This window comes from Oncorhynchus gorbuscha, linkage group LG05 (assembly GCF_021184085.1).
Source record: "Oncorhynchus gorbuscha isolate QuinsamMale2020 ecotype Even-year linkage group LG05, OgorEven_v1.0, whole genome shotgun sequence".
Taxonomy (NCBI): domain Eukaryota; kingdom Metazoa; phylum Chordata; class Actinopteri; order Salmoniformes; family Salmonidae; genus Oncorhynchus; species Oncorhynchus gorbuscha.
This window is the reverse complement of record NC_060177.1, coordinates 30,049,952-30,055,266: the sequence shown is the minus strand read 5'-3', so window position 1 is coordinate 30,055,266 and position 5,315 is coordinate 30,049,952.

The following is a 5,315-nucleotide window of genomic DNA, read 5'->3' as shown; positions in this document are numbered from 1 at the left end:
TCCCAGAACCATGCTGGATGGACAGCTTTAGTACATTGGGAAACATGGTGTAATGCAGGGTCGTGCACAGACCTTTCAGGGGGTAGGTGCTCTAACTGAAAAAAGGCATAGGCCTATTTATTTCGGCAACAACACACTCATCACAAATTGTAAGCAAGCTAGTAACAGTGCTTCCTAAAGACATGATTGACATTGGGAAAAGAGGGTGGGCTACCAGCTGATCATTGATGTTGATGGTTGATGTAAATCTTAGCTAGCTCGATTTAGTTTTTTTCATTGATTGTGATTTCTCTTTAATGCTTTTAAATAATAACTTAATAATTTAAATCAAGATATATGGCTGGCTGGTTAGTGTCTTGTGAGGATATTTTAGTATACACTAGGCCTACCTAGTAGGCCGACTGAGGAAGGGATGGAGTTGGGTTGGAGGGAGGGTCGTTGATGCAGCCACTCCCCTCTGTCGCTGGAACCTGGACTCAGGTGTAAATGTAACATAGTAAATGTAAATCTGTCTACCTCCATTTTGTATGATATTTTACGTTTTGTATGTTATGTATTAATTTGTGGATGTCCATCATCCATTTCGTATGACATGTTAGGAATTAAAATTAGTACAGTATGTTACGAATTTGCAATAGTATATGTTATGAATTCCAATTTGTTGTGGCTAACGTTAGCTAGGTGGCTAACACTTACCTTTGGGTTGCTAGACGTTTGCCTTATATGTCCACGAATCCACCCGCCTTTCATTTTTCCTGTAGTCCTTTCTTGCAGTCAATGACCAAATCTCCCTCTATTGGGCTCATTAATTCATTAAAAAAAAAACATTTACTCTGAAAATCTGATGTTTTTATGTCAAACGGTTTAGTTATATTTCAATCTTCTGTGGTGCATTTAGAGTGTTATATTGGGATGCAAACTACATTTTCTATACATTCTAACTCTATATCTGACATGGTACAAGTGTCTTCTTTTTGTTGTTGTTGCCCATGACCATGTCTGTGAGGTGTATACTTTTGTTTCCAAGTAGATTTGTTTAAGACTACTAATAAACACTCTGTGTGACCCTGATTTACCCTGCTGCAGTAAATTAAGTAACCTTCTGTCTTATATAACCCTACCAAACGTAACATATGATACTAATTTGACTGTCCCAGATTTACATTTACTATGTTACTTCTAGTCTATGAGACCAGGCTGGTCATTCTGGTTCTCTCTGCTGAACATATCAGCCAACCAGACCAAATGTGTCATGTTCTGACCATAGTTCTTCTGTGTTTTCTTTGTTTTAGTGTTGGTCAGGACGTGAGCTGAGTGGGCATTCTATGTTTTGTGTTTCTATGTTGGGTTTGTTGTTGGGCCTGATATGGTTCTCAATCAGAGGCAGGTGTTTGTCATTGTCTCTGATTGGGAACCATATTTAGGTAGCCTGTTTTGTGTTGGGTTTTGTGGGTGGTTGTCTTCTGTATTTGTGTCTATGCACCAGATAGGACTGTTTTCACACTTGTTATTTTGTAAGTGTTCTCGTTTATCATCTATATTAAACATGTTGAACACTAACCACGTTGCATTTTGGTCCTCCTCTCCTTCCACGGAAGAAAACCATTACAAAATGTTCATGATGATGTACAGTATATTAAGTGTTAATCAAATGTTATACAACGTGTGGGTCTAATCCTGAATGCCGATTGGGTAAAACCGCATTCCGGTGTCTATTCCACAAATTACTACCGGCTAAATCTATGACGTTAAAATGCCTATTTACTCTGTTCCATTCAAATTCGATCTCCAACTGTCCCATAGTAATTAACGTGTTGGGAGTCGGGATGAGACAGACAGGCAGGCAGCATTTCTCAGACAATCGAAATTATGAAATCAACTGGCATAATTTGTATGGATATATACGATGCAATGTAAATAGAAAAAAGGTCAAACGAAACGAGGCTGAAATCGCGCCTCATTAGCTCATTGTTATGGATGTATCCAAATAAATGCCAATAGAAAACAGCTTAAACATATGCAAATGCAGCTACTTTGCTGTTATTCTAGATGCAGAATAAATTAGCCGTAGTCGGCTAGCTAGCAAGCAAGGGATAAGAATGTTTCCAGCCAGTATGGCATTTGGTGTCACGCCCAGACCTTAGTTATCTTTGTTTTCTTTATTATTTTGGTTAGGTCAGGGTGTGACAAGGGTGGTTGGTTTAGTTTTTGTATTGTCTAGGTGTTTTTGAATTGTCATGGTGTTATCCTGTATATGTTGGTCTATGGTGGCCTGAATTGGACCTAGTGAATGACCTGCAGAGAGCTGGGACCAAAGTAACAAAGCCTACCATCAGTAACACACTACGCCGCCAGGGACTCAAATCCTGCAGTGCCAAACGTGTCCCCCTGCTTAAGCCAGTACATGTCCAGGCCCGTCTGAAGTTTGCTAGAGAGCATTTGGATGATCCAGAAGAAGATTGGGAGAATGTCATATGGTCAGATGAAACCAAAATATAACTTTTTGGAAAAAACTGAACTCGTCGTGTTTGGAGGACAAAGAATGCTGAGTTGCATCCAAATAACACCATACCTACTGTGAAGCATGGGGGTGGAAACATCATGCTTTGGGGCTGTTTTTCTGGAAAGGGACCAGGACGACTGATCCGTGTAAAGGAAAGAATGAATGGTGCCATGTATCGTGAGATTTTGAGTGAAAACCTCCTTCCATCAGCAAGGGCATTGAAGATTAAAAGTGGCTGGGTCTTTCAGCATGAGAATGATCCCAAACACACCGCTGGGCAATGAAGGAGTGGCTTCGTAAGAAGCATTTCAAGGTCCTGGAGTGGCCTAGCCAGTCTCCAGATCTCAACCCCATAGAAAATCTTTGGAGGGAGTTGAAAGTCCGTGTTGCCCAGCAACAGCCCCAAAACATCACTGCTATAGAGGAGATCTGCATGGGGGAATGGGCCAAAATACCAGCAACAGTGTGTGAAAACATTGTGAAGACTTACAGAAAACGTTTGACCTCTGTCATTGCCAACAAAGGGTATATAACAAAGTATTGAGATACATTTTTGTTATTGACCAAATACTTATTTTCCACCATAATTTGCGAATAAATTCATTAAAAATCCTACAATGTGTTTAAAAAAAAAAAATCTACTTTTGTCTGTCATAGTTGAAGTGTACCTATGATGAAAATTACAGGCCTCTCATCTTTTTAAGTGGGAGAACTTGCACAATTGGTGGCTGACTAAATATTTTTTTGCCCCACTAGCGTCACGTTCGTTTTGTTATTTTGTTTAGTGTTCTTCGTTTATTAAAGAAGAATGTATTCATATCACACTGTGCCTTGGTCTCATTAATACGACGAACGTGACAATTGGAACATTTTGAACGAATGACTGGGTCGCGTCCATAGATACAGAACAAAAAGAGTGAACGACCAGGTCGTGTCTCTAGCAACCAAACCGATAGAACGAATGACCAGCCGGCTTGGGTAGCAACCCAAGGGACTTGATGAATAAATTCATCAAAATAACGTTTTGAATGAAAATATGTCAATCATTTATTTGAATATGTTGGTAACCCATTCTATAAATGTGATAATGCCCTCGAAGTTGGTGTTTGGAGGCCCTTGACAAACAATATATCCTCCAAACACTGGCTTCTCGGGCATTATCACTTAATTATTCTACTGTGACAGTTCTGTTGATATGGAAACTAGGTAGCTAGCGACACACACTCGACCAGTGTCAGCATCTCAAGCCATGCATGTTTCAGTACAGTGTAGATTAGGCGCAGCCAATGGATGGGGTGGGGGTGGGGGGTTGCGAACTTGACAAAGCCACAACGTCTTGTGGGCAATGGGTTCAGAACAACAACGATAAAACTTTATACAAAATTACATCATCACCCAAAAGGACACTTGGCGAGTGGGAGGACAAGGGGGAATGTGCTGGGCACAGGTTGACTACTATCTGTACAAGTGCCTGGTGTAAAGTCAGCTACCCATTTTAACCTCAGACCCTAGAGAACACGCAGAGACAGGGGTGATGAACACTGAGAGTTGCGTGGAGAACAGTCTGGTTTTAAGATCCCACGGTGCTTCCCCGTTTTTCTCCCCTCTTCTCACCTCTGGCCGCCTCATATCAATCAGCAGTCAGCGCAGAGGGTGAAAAACAGAGATCAGTAAGTGAGCTGCAATCTCTGAGGAGAAAAACAACAGTCTGGACTGGCTGAGAGGCCTAGCTCCACATCTCTACAAACTTAACACTATCTCCTCCTCTCTGCTCTTTAAAGACTCCTCACAACTGCAGAGTCAGGCACCCTTCAAGGATGCTTTTTGAGAGATTCAGCAGATTGAAAGATTTCTCACTGCCATAAAAGAAGTGCCATACTATAATGCACAGAGAGCAGTAGATCTTCTTCACCTGCTGTTTTGACATGGTGTTCCAAACAGCTGAAGATGAAAGGGTGTCGGGAAAATGGTCTATATTTCTGAGGGCCCAACATACACATAACAGAACTGCATGGACAGTAAAGGTTCATATTTACATTTACATTTAAGTCATTTAGCAGACGCTCTTATCCAGAGCGACTTACAAATTGGTGCATTCACCTTACATATGCACCCTTAGGACATTTAATTACCTCCAGCTGGGCAACAGGCTTGTGTCTGTGCCAGAGTTAGTGAAAAGCAGGTGACCTGTTCAGAACAGTAGAGAGAGGAGCTTCTCTAACTGAATTTAGGGAGTTCAGTCAGATGACGTAGTTTTGGACATGTGTTCTCTTTGCGACAGTGAATATTTCATTAGTTCATTGAGGGTGAGTGCAGTGTTGTGTGTGAGTGTGTACATACAGCAGAGGCTCCTCCTGGGCTGTGTGTTCCAGGGTCAGGGACAGCAGGCAGGCAGGCCAGAGCAGAGCAGTGACTGACTGAACACTGCTGCTGAGGACTGACCTTCACCATGGCTCTCTCAACACAGCACAGCCACCAGCTGCTCTTCCGCTCTCCTCTCCACACTCCTTTATTTCCCTATTTCCCTCACTATATCATTCTATCTTTCTGTCTCCATCTCTCCTTTCCCCTCTGTCACACTCTTTACAATTGTCTTTCTCTTGGTCTCTCGCTCTTGCTATCTCAATATATCCATCTTTCTCTCTCTGCATCCAGTGACCCCCTACTTCCCTGCCCATAGCTGGGGTGTGTCCCAGTTGGAGACTCTGAGGGCTAAGGGGTTAGAATTTCAGACTTCAGCCCTCCCATGCACCCCAGCGCACATGTGCTGTCACTCAATCGCCTCTGCACTCACTGCCCAGAGAGAGGGAGA